At 34.8% G+C, this 19,978-nt stretch overlaps 1 protein-coding gene across 7 annotated transcripts in view; it reads right to left on the reverse strand.

The window, feature by feature from the left end:
- Positions 1 to 95: 95 nt before the first annotated feature.
- LOC138707508 (CTTNBP2 N-terminal-like protein) overlaps positions 96 to 19,978 on the reverse strand; it is a 100,653-nt gene continuing 80,770 nt past the window's right edge. For all 7 annotated transcript variants that reach the window (XM_069837022.1, XM_069837023.1, XM_069837020.1 and 4 more), the window contains one exon: positions 96 to 19,049. The gene's annotated coding sequence lies outside the window, so the exon portion shown is untranslated. The remainder of the gene's footprint in view (positions 19,050 to 19,978) is intronic.

The raw sequence follows: 19,978 nt of genomic DNA on the forward strand, positions 1-19,978 counted from the left end.
TTAAACATATCATCTTGAATTCTCTTACACAATTTCGTTTTCCTATGCTTCTGATATGGAAAGGACAGAGAGGTATACAAATAAAGAAATGGGGCTTGCTTTGGAAAAGTTTGTTACTGACTTTATTATGTTTAAGTAAGTTGTATTTACAAGTCTTCAGTCTACAATAATTCATTTTGTCCTGCTTAGTTGCACATTTCCTCTGCATTATGCACAATTATCTGGGGTTGAGCATCCCATATTACTTCATTATGTAACTTAATATAATACTATTTTAAAATACCTGCTTACTTATTGCAACATTTTTCATATTTTACAGTATCAATATGCTAAGCAAGCTGCCAATATTTAGAGCATCAATACATATATATGTACACATGTACCCCCACCATCAACACTACTTGCTCAAACGTATCGAAAATAATTTGGCACCATAAAAACAGCAAGTACTGTTAATAATGGCAGACATTAATAAATTCATCACAGTAATTTCATTCATAGGTCATATCTTTTGCCAGCTCGTATCACAAAATGCAAGCCTTGACTCATGCACTAAACTCTAAATGCAACATAATACTGACACATTAAGTTCTGAAGTCAAGTGGCTACATGAGTTGGTGTGCTTGTCTGTTTCCTCCAGATTACATGTGGCACTTGGAAGACTCAATTCCAAATTCTAACACTTGTATTTCGGGCAGCGACAAAGAATAATGCTGCTAGGAACAAACATTTATCATACACTCACAGATGCCAACACACAAAAGATTAAAACTGTCATGATAATTTAGATACCTGTGCACATTACCGCAAAGTGTAATTATGCCTGTACCTTTTCTAGCCGATTAATTCTAACGCAAGTCGCAAAATATAGCAAAAATTAATCATATATTTCGAGAGGAATAAGCAGAAGATTCTTAATCTTGTACAGCACACATGTGGGAATGTTCCTATGATAGCAGCAACATCTTGTTTCTTGGGTTCCTATGATAAATTAAGCAATTTTAACCAATGAATCATGAGGAAAGGACAAAGCTACAAATAATTAAAGCAATACACATCTTGCTTCCTCTCAACCAATTACTTAACTCATTCAGTGTAAAACTCGATTCAACTTATAATTCGATTTCTTATGCTCTGTCTTATCCTTCGAAATATTAAGCATAACAAATTTCATATAATTTATAACACATATTAAATACCCTACCTAATATAAACAAAGCTGCTCAATATTATTGGTAGAATTTGTACTACGTAACACTTGGAAAATTATTATATGTAACAAACATAATACCTGTTACACGTGGGTAAAATCTTCGGATGTTTACATCAGACTAACTACAACTGAAAGGGTTATAACAACTGAAAAAGAAGTTAAATAGATTGTTATAACCCTTTTCACTCCAATTTGGTAATTGTAATGTTTTCTGGCGCAATCCCAATGCATGAGACCTAACACTTATGCAAACATTAAAGTAAGTTTATTGCATAAAGCCATTATGAAATATTATAAAATGAAAAACTGCTGCCAGAATGCATGGAGAAACCAAATTAATAGTATTCACTGTAGAAATAAAATTGTCACACCATTACTGTAATGAATTACTTTTATCTAAGTTGCGTACCATATATAACCATGAAAAGAACAGAGTTAAGGAAAAAATAAGTAAATAAATGGCATTCTTTATTGTGAAGTTTAATTTCACTTATATAATCAAAACTGGATTTTGCCTTTTCATTTTTCCATACAGGTTTGTATGAATATCTAACTTCTTGTGTTAATGTGTGCAACCAGGGACCATAAAGTTTAATATTACAATATTTCATGTTGTTTAGTTTAGTCAACTGTCCAAAGATAGGTTCTAATCTCACAAGTGACACCAATAGGGCATCACTCATGAGGCAACTAAGCCAGGATACTTCATGTATGATTAGGAATATCCTGTTTTCAAAACAGCGAAAACAATGTCATCAATTCCGAAGACAAATAGTTTACTAATTTTGCAGTGGTAAATCTCGCTTGCACCTTATCAGACATATACAATGTAGAAAACTAAAAAACAATGATGTTTCATTCATCCTAGAATCTAAACTATTCACCCAAACAAACACTCCTCTTGCACTCATAAGCTACTGGTCCACAAAAAATGTCTATTTGAGATCAGTTATGATTCTATGGTGCTATGTTTCACGATCAGATCACACCTGACAATGTTTCGAAGTGTTACGGACTGAGAGATCAGAAAAATAGTTATTCTATTGACTTCTTTGTTGGCAGAAGAAAAAATTATGTAATCATTAATATCTGTCTGGGCAGTCCTTATTAATTTTAACATTTAGATTTCTACTCCTATGAGTTACAGTAGTAACAACAGTAAAAAATTAATATACATTCTGTCTTTACAGCCTACCTTGACTATTAACAGTGCACTTTAGCTTTCAGTTATCTACACAATTTTACATTTATTATTAAATTAATGAAAAGTTTGATGTATGTTTTGAGATCAAGGTATTCACATCCCTTACGTTTTCTATTTCCTAACACAACTGAGCACGAAAGATAACCTAAAATAAAATAAGAAATAATAAAATCCCAAATAATTGGACTCACAAAGGCTGGTTTTCGGAATTCTTTATACAGAGTAACATTCATGGTTTACCGAATATAGATTCTGGAGTCTTCTATGCAATTACAGATTCATTTCCTCTCATTGTTGTGATCTCAATTTCCTTAAAATAATGCTGCTTCGAGAAACAACGACATGTTCTATTTTTATTTAAATCTCATATTCGTCACATTTTCATTCATTTTGAAGACAGAATTTTTCAGCCCATCAATAATGAACCTTTATATAACTGACCAGTTCATAAATCTACTTTAATGTTTTAGGAAATATTTAGATTGCAGTTCGTGTCAGGGACTCGAGCATCAGTATTTCTGACTAAAGGCCCAGCAGATCCGGTTCGATTGCTGGCAAGAAAGTGAAGATTTATCATCCTGCATAGGGAATGTCCTAAGTGATGGCCTTGCTCACTCTTGGCCACATGATCAGCAGGTTCCATAACTTGTGAAATGTCTCTATTTGATTCATAATCCTCATACGAGTGACAGCATAACTGACTAATAGGCTCATTCTTCAAGGCTGATTATAAATAAAAGGTTTGGAATTAAGTTTCTCTATTACTAATACACTGTCTTCAATGCAGTGTAGGCTTTCACGGCCGGAGTCTATAGATGTAGATTCATTTTTGGGCTGAGAGGCCGTGGTCTATTAGTTGGTTTTATACCAGACGTTTCGTCTGCAACTGCGGCAGACATCTTCAGTGGAGTGGTATCCGAGGTCGCAAGACTCTTCTCGGCGTACCTGAGGCAACTGATCCTGTGTCTGGTTGTGCGAGCGTATTTATAGTGCGGCTCGCGGGCCGAGGCCTGTTGTCGCTGCGGTCCGCGCCGCTTTGTTCGCTGCTCCCGTTCTGGGTTCCGTCCTTTTGTTGTAGTGGCTTCTTATCTGTTCTGTTTAGGACCGGGTACCAACACTTGTTTAGCTTTACGCCTTCTTCCTTGCGATTAAAGTTGTTGTTGTGTTTATGTATTTCGATCGCTTCTCTATGTAGACGGGGGAAGAAGTGCGTCGTCGTGCTCAAGATGTCCGTGTCCTTGAATCTAATGTTGTGATCGCCCTCTTGATAGGCATGTGCTGCCACTGCCGATTTGTCGATCTGTCCTAGGCGGCAATTCCTATTGCAGTGTAGGCTTTCACGGCCGGAGTCTATAGATGTAGATTCATTTTCCGGGCTGAGAGGCCGTGGTCTATTAGTTGGTTTTATACCAGACGTTTCGTCTGCAACTGCGGCAGACATCTTCAGTGGAGTCATCCAAGGACAAACGAGATAAGCTGCTGTCCGCCGGAGTTTACAGGATTCCGTGTTCGTGCGGGAAGGTCTACATCGGTACTACACAGCGGAGCATCAGGACGAGACTGACAGAACATAATAGGAATTGCCGCCTAGGACAGATCGACAAATCGGCAGTGGCAGCACATGCCTATCAAGAGGGCGATCACAACATTAGATTCAAGGACACGGACATCTTGAGCACGACGACGCACTTCTTCCCCCGTCTACATAGAGAAGCGATCGAAATACATAAACACAACAACAACTTTAATCGCAAGGAAGAAGGCGTAAAGCTAAACAAGTGTTGGTATCCGGTCCTAAACAGAACAGATAAGAAGCCACTACAACAAAAGGACGGAACCCAGAACGGGAGCAGCGAACAAAGCGGCGCGGACCGCAGCGACAACAGGCCTCGGCCCGCGAGCCGCACTATAAATACGCTCGCACAACCAGACACAGGATCAGTTGCCTCAGGTACGCCGAGAAGAGTCTTGCGACCTCGGATACCACTCCACTGAAGATGTCTGCCGCAGTTGCAGACGAAACGTCTGGTATAAAACCAACTAATAGACCACGGCCTCTCAGCCCGGAAAATGAATCTACATCTACTGTCTTCAATGGTCAAGTGATTGTAATGATATCTAAGGTTCGAGTGTTCAAGTCCAACCAAGAATTATGAAAATGTTAGCATTCATTCTTTCATAAGGGAAAAAAAGGCCGAGATTTACAGCTCATGAAAGAACACCATTTCTGAATGAAAAATCTTCAAGCAAAATTTACTGGAAGTTTGAAATTCAAATCTGCCGTCTTATGGACCTTCACTTTAGAAATGGAATTCACAATGCCACTAGCAAAATACAGGACATAGTTGCTCATGTCTACATATATCGAAAACTATCGAGCAATAAATTACAAAAATATACAATACTTCATTTGTCGGTTCTGCTCTTGCCTTGCCGTCACGTGTGAAGCAACCTTTCTCACTGGGGCAGTTGTAACTGTTTAAGCCTAATTAATTGGTTTATAATTCAAAGTGGAGATCTACAAAACCACAAAAACTAGTGTCACAAAGTTGACATACGTTTCATTATGCATTTTATACATTTCGAAACAATTCAGATCTTTATCTTATTTTGAATTATATTTCTGTTTATATATATATAATTTATTTTAACTATTATTCAAAAGAAATTCATACATAAAATCATCTACAAGGTACCTTAGAAATCTGACATCTAAAAATTGCACAGTTTACATACTGTATGTCCTTAGTTCGTACAAACTGATATGAAAGAGCTATATGTATGGAGTATGCTAATTTTTTGTAATGTTATTGGTTTACGAGATTAATTATGATGTAACAAACAGTATACTATTAAATAAAATACTTGAAGGAAAAATTGTAAAATTTAATTATTTACATGCACATTGTGTGCACATTATTAAATTTCATATGTGCAATTCCTGGTTAAATTGACCCAGACCTGAATAGTTTTTTTTATGAATTTAAATACTATTATAGTCACAATCATGCCATGCTATGAAAGAAAAATTTCACCTCAAGCAGGATTCGAACCTGCGACTTCCCGCTCGAGGTTGTGAAATTTTTCTTTCATACCATGGCATGATTGTGACTATAATAGTATTTAAATTCATTACTATGTCACATCAAAGGACGTATATGCGTCATCCAACATCGTAAGATGAAGATTACAGTTTTTTTTACTAATGGCAGGTACTTGACTGTTCATTTCACCCATCTGAAGCCAGTTGTGGAGATCAATTTACCGACAGTCATTGCCTAAGGTGCATTGTAGGAAGCTGCTCTAAGCTACAGTCATAATGAGATGAGATGATGGAGATTTGTTGGGATGCCACAGGGGAATCGGAGCTCCCATAGAAAACCCCTGTGTTACCTGAACCACAGGCTTGCCCAACACAAGTAGTTCACTACTTCCCAATCAGGGGTCATAGATGTATGCACCGACAGTATTTTTGGTGCCATCGCAAAAGAATTAAGAAAACTTGAAACCATAACCCTACCATCACAATACCATGAGGTCTTGAGCTAACATGGAACCTGTTTAGTTTGGGACAAGGATTGGCATGTTTATGATTTGAAAGACACTGCTAGTGAACTAATGAAGAGGAAACTGCCATTCAAGATATCTGAAGCCAGAGTTCTTATTTATAAGAAAACTGATAAAAATGACGTCATATGCAAAGTAAAGACAACCTATTTCTCATCACCAATCAGTGTTGTAACACATAAAACACAAATACATAGTTTCAAGGACGTTGACCAGTCACCTGTAATAAGGCCTACAAACTATGTCAGTGTTAAAAAGGCTGAAGATGTAAAAAAGCTAATGGGATTCTTTGATATTTCTTCAGAAGAGGCTCTATAGTTCTATTCAAAGGTATACAGGGCTGCAATCTAGATGACAATGACTACAATGAAGAAGAGTACCTTTGTGAACCAATTCATAAATATTGTTTAATTACTTCAGTTCTGATGGGTTCAAATGATTGTAAAGTTAACTGTATAAAAATACTACTTCGTGGATGTTAAGTTTTGGGAAAAACTCTTGACTTTCAAAATTATTTTTCTTATATTATAAAGGTGAGGAAAATGCTGTTATTTCATTATCTTATGTATCTAGACTCCATTTTTCAAGTGATACTTTGTAAAACCTTAATAATAAATACTGTAAGAGATATTCAATAAAATGTTTTTCCTGATTTTTTTTTTTTTTTTTTTTTGCAGATATTAAGTTTTGCAAAAACGGTCCTCGTGAAAATATTGTGACAAGTGGCAGATAAAATCAGTACAAGCTGAAAATTCCACCACAAATTTTCCTTACTCTCAACAGTATGTAAAGTAATTAGTTTATAGTTTTTGAAAGAAGGAATACCTTATGTTAAACATAAAACTGAAGAAACTGTTTCTAGCTTTAGGAACAAAATGGGTTGTTAAACTCAATGTATTATTTGGATCAACATAATATGCTCAGTTTGTTTACTAATTTGTCAGAAGAAATTAATGATAGCAAGTTCTAGGATACATTTTATTACGTATATTTCAAGTAGAAACACATGGAATGGTGCATAACCAATAGGCTATAGGAGTACAAGAGATATGGACAACACTTGAATAACTGTACTAGTAGACTGCCACTGAGCCGGTTTCAACTAGCATCCCCTCCCCACTCCTGCACAGCGACTGATTCATGTATAGACTTGTGCACTGTGCAGCTCCAGCCAGCATGTCTGTGCAATCTGTTAACGACGCCTGGTTTATTTTATAAGAATAAATTAAAAACAAACCCTTTTTCGAATGAAAAAATTTGCATGTATTTTAGAACACCAAACCATACCATAGCTTATTATTAAATTTTGAAACCAACATTATGTTCATGACTCTCTAAAATAGATGTTTTTAAAATTTCATTGTCTTACAATAAGTAGTTGCTGAGAAAAATGGGTTCAGCAAATTGAAAATGTAAATTATGGAGATGGTCATCAACTAAAGAGATAAACTTCCCGCTAATAGGTATGCATGACTGCTGACATTAAAATTTTTAAGAACACCTATGGCTGAGTGCGTCGACCTCGATTAATTTTGGCTGTTTCATAAAGACTACTGAAATTTATGGGTATTAAAACTGCTTGTAGGATGCACTGAACTTAACTGTTACTATGTTACTGATGTTACTTGGCAATCGAACTTAACCGCTGAACCTACCAATTTCCCCACTGATTGTAAAATTGAGCATATCTTAGCCTTTCCGTTTGTAGATTGTTTGGCTCGCAATACGAAAACTTTGACATTGTTGTTAAAATGGAGCCGAAAGAGAGAGAGAGAGAGAACAGCAAATTTTTCGAAATATGAAGTGGCATTATTTCGTAGATATTTTATGTAAATACAAAGACGTAAATTTTGTAACAAATATTATGTTTGATTACTCAGTAAAACAATGTGGAATGGTATGCAGTGTATAAAAATTCTTGTCTTCAACTTTCCTAGTGTATCTGTATGCTAAGCTAACTAAAATTTTTCCAGCACTTCTAATAATAATTTATTATATTACAGTTTCAAATAAAAACATAATTTTCTATACACTGAAATCTTACTTTATGGAGCAGCTGGATTATGCAAATCTATCTTTCAGGTGTAGCTTTCTGTAAAGCTGATTTGAATAATTTCAAGGGAAAAATTGTTCCAGGACTGGGTATCGAACTTGGGACCGTTGGCTAAACATGCCAAGGCTCTACCAACTGAGCTACCCAGGAACTATACCAGACCCCGACTAAATTTCTCCCTTTGTATCCACAGACCTCAAAGTGGGCGCTGTTCATTATCACAAAACCACAATTCATGTCACACAGAGTTTGTGTGCACTCAATGTTGGTTGCTTGGCGATTGTCAGCCCACTCTGAGGTCTATGGTTATAAAGGGAGAAATTGAGTCGGGGTCTAGTATAGTCCCTGGGTAGCTCAGTTGGTAGAGGCATGGTGCATTTAGCCAAAGGTCCCGGATTCGATACCCGGCCCCGGAACAATTTTTCGCTTGAAATTATTCAGCTGAATTATGTTCACTAATCAGCTGAGTTTCCTTATACAAACAGCTATGAAGGAATTACATGGAAGGTAAATTGTGCTCGAAGCAAGTTTTTTATAGCATTGTGTCTTTCTATGAAGTAGGGTGTTCAAATTCAAATTTCGCCATGCTTACAAGGAAAAGGAATTCATATTCGTTTAATCAAAGACATTGAAATAAAAATGAAGAGGCATGTTTTAATAAAATATATGTTTCATTCAGAATAAAATAATATTTTATTTATGCATCAATTCTGTGACATAGTGGACAGTGTATAGATATCAGTAGCTTAGGTAATGATTCTACATGCGAAGGTGATTGGAAAATTCTAAAATCATTTTTTAACTTTAAGGGCAAGTTTCAGCCTATATAAATAAATAAATAAAAAAAAACATTTCCTAGCCTCCTTATCAACAAAAAAATTATAAAAGCAAGACATAATGGGGGGGGGGTGATATAACGGAAGCACTTCTACATTTTTGGTCTTTTCTTCTTTGGATGTCTAATTTTTATTTAATCACGTTCGCCGTCATGTCGAATTAGATAATCTAACTACAGCATTTCATCTTCAAAATTGTCATTGCAGAATGTTTCTGCCATCTTTTGCTCTTCAAAGTAATTAACTCTTGTTAACTAATTTAATTGACTATCAATCACCAATTAAAGTTTACAGCTGTTAAGCAAACTTTTAACAATCATTATCATTGGTGTACCATACTTATTACTTAACAGGCATAAAGTTAGTAGTTAATGGTTGTTAAAACTTAAACAATGTTAATGCAACCTGACCATAAGAAACATAATATAATCGAAATATTTTGTGATATGCTAAACAACACCCCATACTATTTTTAAGACCATACATAATTTAAATTTTGTTGTAATTTTTCCTTATGCCTCCCTTAATTGCTTATATATTCACAATACTTTGAAAAATAAATATGGTACTACTAAAGCTAAAATGGAAACCCAGCAGTGGCTGAGTGGTCAGACCTTCAACCTGTCATGCAGGTGGTTTGGGTTCAATTCCCAGGCATTGAAAAATCTTGACACTTGTGGCAGGCAAGGTAGCAATTGGGGTTTTTTTTCCGGAGTTCTCCCGTTTCTCCATATTAGGCATCTACATTATTCCAACAACATCTCTCCATTCTGTCATAATTGCATAACATTCCCTGAATGCCAGCTGGTGAAGTATGGAATTGCCTGCTTGAAACCTGGGTATGCAGCGAACCTTAGTGTGGTCAGCCGGTGTGGGTTGGGAATGCACCTAGCTTGATGGCCAGCACAATAGATTGAATGAGTTCGCAGTGCTGTGTCATAGTGCTCCCTCCCTTAAATTCAATAAGGTAAAATGAAGGATTTCTGTATTGCAATAAGGACTAAGACATATCAAATTTCTGAACGATTTTTTTTTCTTTCATTGTTCCCCATCACTGCAACAACCATTTTCACTTATTTCCTTAATACTCTATATACAGTGCTGAAGTTGTAAAAATATTTTAAGCGAAACTATGCAATCATAAACCCATAAATTTACAATTTTTACCATAGAAAAAAGGGATAAGCAATATAGCTTTTAACATGAATAAGCACACCAAATATATTAGGATAATATTAATTCTTAAAATATAATACTTTATGAATTTAACTTACATACTGTGACAGTCAGTTGAGTAACTTCCAAATTGTATCACAGTGACATTCTGGAAAAAGACTCTTTTTACATCGGCTGATCTTCTCCCTGAATGTACCCATGACTGTAGATATGACAGTGGATTGATGCAGATATTGACAAGGATTCAAATAGCTGCAACAGGGGATGAATCTCTTGGGGTTTAGTTTTAGTGTCCAAAAAGATTCTAAAGGTTTTGAATAGATCTCCTGTTGTCTGGCAGATGAAAAATATCACACAGATTAGATACTGTCGCTGCATCTCCCAAAATCAGCTATGTGTTTTTAGAAAGATTTTGCAGGAGAAAGAAAAAAGTACTGTCACTTTTAATTCCCTTGATCTTCAAAGCTACTTTCCGTATAATTTCATCATTTATCATGTAGTGATTGAAATTATACGGAAAGTAGCTTTGAAAATCAAGGGAATTAAAAATGGCAATGCTTTTTTCTTTCTCCTGCAAAGTCTTTTGAAAAACACATAGCGGATTTTGGAGGCACAGTGACAATATACATTTATCCACACGAGTTATCTCAATTCCTTTATTCTGGCTTCTATTGGACACAATGTGTTGGTTAACTTCTCTGATGATGCAAGTTTTCATCTGGCATCAATATTACATTTCTATCTCTACTCGGCAAAGATAACTGCGTATTTTTACATTAAATAGTAGTACATACCTCTGGATTCACTATCCATATTGAAATTACCACAGTTTGACACAATACACAGCACAGGATTCTTTTGTATCAGCTACAAGGGTCGGTCCGGTTTTCTTTGCCACTACTGCACAGTCTTAGAAAAAAGTTTTGTCACACAGATACTTTGTAAGTCCCAGAAAGGAGGCAGTGTGCATGATCAGACATACAATGAAACAAAGCTAATGTTATTACCTCAACTATTTCTCTTATGAACCAGGTTGGACGTCATCTGATCATGTGCACTGCCTCCTTTCTGGGACTTACAAAGTATCAGTGCAAGAAAACTTTTTTCCAAGACTGTACACAACACTTTACTGAAACACGTGAATCATAACCATAAAGAAAATGTCGGCTATTTTTACTAGTTCTCGCTTTTCACTCAGCCGTTAGCAGTGTTACCAATGATTAAGAAATTAATCTGTTTGTAAGCACGAGTTTCTAAATGGAATAGCAGAAAGAATGTGATTTAAGAGATTCATAACAATGGATGAAACACGCGGAAGGATAACCAATAGCAAATTAAATAATTGAGAATGGTGAATTACTATTTAAAAAATATATAGATAATATAAATTGTCACAATAAGAATATAAGATTATGATGTTACAAAAAGTTCAGATTAAACTTATTATCAAAATATATTTCAAAATACTTTCGAGATTATTGTACCTGTACCTTCATGCATTTATGTCAGAACTCTCGAGACTAGATTTTAATTATGCCAGAACTCTGTTTCAGCATGTTCCAGCCCAACTTCAGCACTGTCTATATATTCACAGCATGAAACAGTTTTCCATTGGAAACCAGCCAAAAAAAAAAAAAAATGGTAAAAATGATTGCTTTTAATGAAACTGAAATATGTCCACTTGCAGTATATAGTGACTGGAGCAATTTACGAGTGACATACCTATTAATAAACGACATTTCTACTTTGTAACAGTGTACTGAGATTTTTCCGCATATATTTTAAAGGATATGATTATTCGATAAAGAGAAGTTTGGGGGTATAAAAGTACTGTTTAGTCAGTCTACTGAATATGTAAATAGGTCCTATGAATTTTCATTCGGTTCAATATCATGACAAAAATATATAACTAATCTTCTAAGGAAGAAATTAAATGTAAGAGAAAACACATAATCAGTACGTGATCCCAGTGAGTACTACTTCATCAAAATAAATTATGTCAAGATATACAGAGGGTGGGACACGCTATATTTAACACTAAATGAAGACAAAATAGTTATTTGCAGTGAAACTAGTGCAATAATGACACTTTCCCTTCAGTCAATATGATTTATGAAAGGAGGAAGAACTCTTCCTGAAAGCTACTGGTGTATGGTTTTAGAATATCCAATTTTATTAGTAACTTAACATAGTTGTCTAGATAATTAGAGTACTGTTTCCTCTTACCATCCTGTTGCCTTATATTAAGTGTTTAATAAAATTTTCACGAGACTTCGTACCCAACATTTCAAATTCGCACATCATATGGAATTTGTATTATTATTCCCAAATGTGACTAAAATAAATAGTTTCTTGTTCTAAGTACAAAAAGTCTGTCTCTCACTCCGGTAGTCGAGCATCCTTACTGCCTCAAAGGCGATCAATGGAAGTCCAGTAAGGTAAAACATTTGGATCTTTGCATTAATGCCATGGGTGAAGAAGATATTTTCAACATCTTGATACACATTACTGGTTCCATCTTCAGTATAAGACAATTCTTCATTTAATGACACTTTTAAATGCCAGAGTTTACTCATATAGGGTGATAATACAACGATGTTTCAATAGTGGAATGAAAGTGTCGTCAGATTTGAAAGCTCCAGCTGTTCTTGCACAAAGATTCTGAAACTATTTTCTGGTAATCAAACAAGAGACCATTCGGTAGTGAACCATGAAGTAAATGACTAAGCAAGGGACTGGTCCTTCAGCCAAACCCCCAAAAAGAAAGAAAAATTTCCAGTATATGAACAATTGATTAGGCGTAAATTTGCCTAAAATTTAGTAAATTCCTCTATAAGTATTGTAAATGCATATACGTAACAGCAGTAAATTTCCCTAATCTGAGGATAGGTATGATAGAACACGTAGGTACAGTTGTTTTCAAAATAGATAGATTTCTGGCGCTATAGAAAGAGAAAGAGGAAGTCTGCTGCTGCTGCACACTTGTGATTGGACAGGTTTTTGAAATCACGTTCTGTATAGTTTAGCTGTGTGCCTTTGATAAACTTCAGTTCAATGTAATCAATGGGTTTACAATATTGAAGTAGGCTAACAGTACCCTGAAATACGATTAACTGTCAGTGTTATCATTCATCAATCACTTTTAGAAAGTTATTTCGAACAATCTCTGATTACTGATGAAGAAAAGTGACAGTGCACTATGTTTTAGTAAAAATGTTTTGCATCTTCTAAGTTTTAGGATTTGAAAATAATTTTATTTCATTTAATAAAGACCTTCCAGTATCAACAAAGTTATAACTCGTTTACAATCATATTCCAAAGATGTTTATAATGTAGTTCATGGAAAGGAAATAATTGATTGGGGAGAGCATTTTTTTTAACAAATTAATAATGTAGATGACAGGCTAATAAAATTGTGCTGTTCTATCAATATAAGAGTTTTGAGCAAAGCCGAAATTGTGTACAAATATAGAATTAAGCTAATTTGAATAATTTCGAGGAAAAATTGTTCCGGGGCCGGGTATCGAACCCGGGACCTTTGGTTAAACGTACCAACGCTCTCCCACTGAGCTACCCGGGAACTCTACCCGACACCGATCCAATTTTTCCCTCTATATCCACAGACCTCAAAGTGGGCTGACAACCGTCAAGCAACCAACATTTGAGTGCACACTAACTCTGTGTGACTTTAAATTGTGGTTTTCTGTTACGTACAGTGACGTGTATTATGCAAATTAAGCTTTCAGGAATAACTTCCTGTAAAGGTTAATTTGAATAATTTCGAGGAAAAATTGTTCCGGGGCCGGGTATCGAACCCGGGACCTTTGGTTAAACGTACCAACGCTCTCCCACTGCGCTACCCGGGAACTCTACCTGACACCGATCCAATTTTTCCCTCTATATCCACAGACCTCAAAGTGGGCTGACAACCGTCAAGCAACCAACATTTGAGTGCACACTAACTCTATGTGACTTTAAATTGTGGTTTTCTGTTACGTACAGTGACGTGTATTATGCAAATTAAGCTTTCAGGAATAACTTCCTGTAAAGGTTAATTTGAATAATTTCGAGGAAAAATTGTTCCGGGGCCGGGTATCGAACCCGGGACCTTTGGTTAAACGTACCAATGCTCTCCCACTGAGCTACCCAGGAACTCTACCCGACACCGATCCAATTTTTCCCTCTATATCCACAGACCTCAATTTGCAGAATTAAGCTATTTTGCCAATATCCGGGTAACACTTCCATAAATGAAAATGAGACATACTCTCCCACATGAATGAGCAGAACCCTATGCTGACCTAACAAAAACAACTAATGCACGTAAGTTATTCCGTGTGTTAATTTTAATGTCAACTTCAATCACAGTCATCTGAATATATTACTTTTCACTCATTTGATCAAACATTTCCAGAAAGACATTTGTATAGAACTGCACAGAGATGACAAGTGTTACGAATTTCAAAATTCAAGATCAAAAGAGCGGCAATAATTATTGGGTGTATTACTATAGATATATAACAATGGTCAAATATCATGGCCAGATATCGTCACAGCTATTTCTATTATAATCTTTTAAAGAAGAAATTACTCACAAAATTACGATTTACAAAGACGGCGTAGGCCTAGACAAAAATATTGACAAAAGGAAAACTGACAGAATTTTTGGAGGACAGTCACAACTAACTTCTCACGTTTTCCTCTGGGTAACATTAAATGGTTTTGGGCTTTGAGTTTACACTTGCCAAACATTCTACCTGTTCTGTTTTCAAGGGAATTTACTATAATATGATTTTAAATAATTTCAGGTTAGGGAAATTTACAATTGCTAAAAACTTCACGATCATCATTTTACTCTCTCTGGATAAAAAGGGGAATGTAAGATTTTGTATAGAGGTGAAGTCTATTGCATCAACATGGAACAAGAAGCACCTCTTATAGGTCTATGTTAGAATATGGTTTATTATTCTCCAGCTAAATTTAGATTCCCGACATTAACTGGAACAATATTTGTGATGAAGATTCCCCTTAGGATTTTATTCCCCTCAATATTACAAATTTCATTCCACTATCACTATTCATTTCACCCAACCTCATCCTTCATTTCAAATGATTCAATTTCATTAAGTAATACAGTTTGCAGGATGGCATAAGAGTTTAGATGATATAAAATGTACCTAAGTGGTCATAAATATTTACAGATTTCTCTGTGTGTAACACTCATGATCATGTGCCAGTGAAAGCTGAAAATGCCCAGTTTACAAGATCTGTTGGTAGATACCAATGGTCTGTAATATCTGGTGACCATTACGTAACTTTTTGAGCCTTTCTCTCTAATTATCTCCGGGCTATAAATCGACACTTGGAGTAAGCTCATCTCATGTTACTCTCTTCTGTTGTTGTATGTATAATAGTTCAATTAATGATTGTAGTGCAGAAGGACTTCCATCTGCCCATAGGTAGGCTAAAAAAAGCTTTTGATGGAACCAGCAAATGAATCTGAAAGACAGTTGTCTTTGAAGGCGAATAAAGTTATTTGAATATTTTACGTCAATCTAATCACCATGAAAGTTTAAGATTCTTAAAATTATTGGTAGCGATATTACTGCTTTTGAATAAAACATATCAAATATTAAAACTGTCAGTTACATGTTGGGACAGTCTATTATAATCAATATACGTTCCCTACAATAAATTTGTGATTCAACATTCACCTTCACAAACAGAAGCAGCAGACATATGCAATCTGTAAAAGTGGTCTCATCCTTTATTACATTTCGGTATAATTAAAGAATTGAAATTTAATGAATGAGTCAAAATTGAATAAAATGAAGCAATTCCTCAAATATATCACTATATTTCATTAAGGAAAAAATAATGATAATGGGTTGTGATCAATATTATGATGATAATGATAATGATGATAATAATAATAATAATAATAATAATAATAATAATAATAATAATAATAATAATATATTGTTATAATTGAGGTATTGACGTGGGAAAGCATGTAAGTCACAAAAAATCGAAAATCCATTTTTTCAAGGATAAGATAGTACAAACCCACACCAGTGGCATGGTAAAGCCAGTATGTCACTAGCAGAAACCGTTTAGTTTTGGCAGCTCATCAAAGATGGCGTTAGCGTCAAGTAACGTCCTTTGTAACAGACCCACAAACGTTTTTTGCTTGTCCTGGAAAATTTCGTTTTTGTGACTTACATGCTTTCCCATGTCAATGCCTCAATTATATAGATCAATTTGTTTATACCGTATTTCATCGCGTAATTGATACCATCGCACAATGGTTGCATCCTTGTTTATAGACAAACTGATAAGGAATTTAAAATTTCACTGCATAGGCACTGGATATTTCTGTTCATCGCGATCAAGAATTATTTAAAAATAATGTGCTGGCACTGCAACACAAAGTACCTTTATGCTCAAGATTGAAAAATCCGAGAAACAGTAATTCCAGTTGACGAAAGTGAACGAAATGGGGGTGCGAGATGTTAGCACCAAGCCAATAACCATCGACTTTAGTGTATCAGATGTATTGTTACATGTGATTCAACAATACTGTGAATGTTTTTAGTCACTAAAAAGTTTTTGATTCAATAACACCACAGTAATTTTTATTTTTTAAGGTAGGCCCTATTATTCACATTACAGTACCAGCATCACACACTAGTACCAGTTTCCCTCCTTCCTGTTCTGCTACAAATCACGCAATTTGATTCTACTTGCTCGTACACTCTCCTGTTACATGGAAGCTGATCACTGAAAGTTGACTTGACCAATCGTTACCATTTTAATTTATTATCCACATCATGGTCGCACTGTATATTTTTCAAGCAAAAAAAAAAGTGCGACGATTACACGATGAAATACAGTACTATCATCTAATAATATGCAAGAAAGTGACGAGTTCTTCCATGAAATATGACACAAATTTCATGTTCGCATGAGAAGTTTTTTGTGCAAATTTGTTGAAATTTAAACATCTTTGTGCAAATGAGGATGAAGAGAAAAGTTGAACAATTCAAGAGAAATATTATTTCCTTCTATTAATTTAAGATTAGTTTCAACTGTTGATTTATACGTCTCTAGTTCAAATCAACAGTATGTGTCTTGCCTAATACTTTATTTTAACCTAAAGCAACATAGAGATTATATTATCAATTCTAAATAGATTGGACCAACAACAATAAAGATGTACTATGATGATGAAACAGTTATAACATGTAGTGTTCCAAAAACGTGTTATCTTCAGCATATTTTATACTGGTCACTTCATTAATTCAATGCTTCTTTTGACATATGCAAAATAAGTTTCATTCCATATTTTGTGAATTTAATATAAATTATTATATCAATTCACTCGTAAAGTCGAAATATGACTCACATATTACATAAATTCTAGGTTTTAAATTTATAGTCTCGAAGTCAGTTAGGCAAAAAGAAAAAGACAAATTTCCAGAATTTGTTTCGTTGAAAAAAAAACGTACATAATGTAACTACTTGACACTATGAAGTCATTGTTAGGGGGGCGGATTCATAAACAAAAAAAAAAGGGGGGAGGCAAAATATGCATGCACATACGCACTTAGAAACCAGGCTATATGCACTAAAATAAAATATTAAAATAAAATAAAAAAACACTTATTTTATTTTAAACAATTTGATGGTTTTTAGTTATAAACAACAAAAGAATATTGAGATATCATCAGTTGTTACAGCTGCATGTCCTTCAACCCACTGCTTATGCAGTACACTTCTGGCACATTTTTCATTAGGCATTGTTGAAATAACTAATTCAAAATTAACCATATTCTTCTGGCTAAGATGCTCTAAAATACAATGCATTCTACACACTGTCGAAGTTTCTCTGACTTGTCACCATAATAAAATGAAATATTCTGATTTACCACATCTGCAAGTAGAAAACAGAAATTTGGATTACCATGCCTATATTACTGATAAGTGGCAAAATTCGAATTTAGCAAGTGCAAAGAAGTCTAGCAACAGTTCCTGTAATTTCCATACTGACCATATTGCAGCTTCTCGTGACAACTGTCAAAACCTTATGTACGTGTAAAGTAGATGCTAAGGTAGCTTTTAGTATTGATTATCTGTTTTTCTATCACAATTTCCAACTATCATAATATCCCAATATTACACATTTGTACAGAATCAGCAATGCATTTAATTATAAAGTACATTGTTGATTGCCGCAAAACTGTGAATCAATACAACAGTGCCCTGTCTGCATGTTGTCAGATTGCAATAAATAAAAATTAACTATTTTAAAGTGTTTCAATGTCCGCATTTCTTCTGTATTCCATTTTTTCGATTTTCCACATTCTTAATCTTGTCTTAAGCACCAGATTTCCAAATAAATAACAAAATATGCTTTTATATGCACTAAAAGTTGAAATATGCATTAGCCCCATAAATATGCACTATAAAATCTTGACCTTTCGTTATAAACAACTTGAAATGCATTTACAGTATAATGGTAGCATATGATTTGCAACAAAGGAATAAAATATGCACATATGCTAAAATCCGCCCCCTAGTTATTGTACTCAAAATGTGTAATATTGATATGGCTGACACTTTCTCATCCTCGTGTTAAATTCGGAGATTTACGTAATGATCTTTTTAAAATTCGTATGAATTGCCAGACAATAGTTACACACAAACCACTCTCTGAACCCCATCTCAAGCTTCCAGTCATATTGTCTATGTTCAAAGATAACAAAGCTCATACTCTAAGATACCCTCATTATTCAATTATATGGAGAGACAAAATGAGACAGCATTATAACTCCAAAACCAACACAATTATACTTTCCTCTATCAGAACATAATACGGAAATCTGGACAATCCTTTCTTCATCTCTTTTCATGGTTATGAAGTTGCGTGACTCCTGACGGTGAATCTCTGGCAGTCAATAATCGTTGGTAGGTTGAACTAACACTAGATGGGCATCTTCTCTGTGGAAATTCAAAACAGGTCATGTACAAATACATTATATACAAAGTGTGTTTTAACGTGGTGTTTTTCTGCTGTCAGATCTCGTCCGACATTACCACTGCTAGGAAAAATTTTGAATGAGCTTACAATGTCTAGTTTATCTTCGCATTTGTAAGTTCAAATTCTGTGACTATAAAGCTGTATATGAAATGCAAATTTAAAACGTTGCCGTGAAAGCTTGAAAGCACCTCATTAAATGCGGTAATTCACAGTGTGATTATGAAAAATTAGCTCCAAGAGCTTTCCAGTTTAAAGACTATGTCAAGTGACGCTATACTAAAAGATCAAGAATCGAATCAAAACACACGATAAACAATTTACCATTTCATTGTATTTGTATTATGGTGTTCGGTAGGTCCTACTGTCAATCTAAATGGTAGAGTGACTGCTAAGAACTATGTACACATTTTATAGGACAAAGTTACGCCAATGGTTCAAACTTTGTTTCTTTCAGAGCCTGCAATTTTTCGATGTGATAAAATGTTTCTCTTCACATGTGTAAAAATTGATTTGGTGAGCATGAGCGTAAAGTTAAACAACTTTCAAGGACACAACCATCTCCAGATCTGAATATCGTTAAGCCATTACTTTCTTTAGAAAACAGAAGGAACACATTCTCTCCCACTTCTTTTCGTAAGGTGTTTGAAGCTACCATGTTCTGCATGAGGAAGGGTATAATATTCCAACTATACCAATGAAATTCCAGATTATCGAATCTCTTCTTAAAATAAATGGTGACGCAAAACCATATTAAAAAATAATTTTCCTATTTTAAACGTGATTCCTTTATTTTGCCTACTCCTTCATCTCCATGTTCTTGACGTTAACTAACAAAAGACATGAAAATCTAAATATCTAACATTCTTATTACCTGAAAAATGACTCACTG

This window comes from Periplaneta americana, chromosome 10 (genome assembly GCF_040183065.1).
Source record: "Periplaneta americana isolate PAMFEO1 chromosome 10, P.americana_PAMFEO1_priV1, whole genome shotgun sequence".
NCBI lineage: Eukaryota > Metazoa > Arthropoda > Insecta > Blattodea > Blattidae > Periplaneta > Periplaneta americana.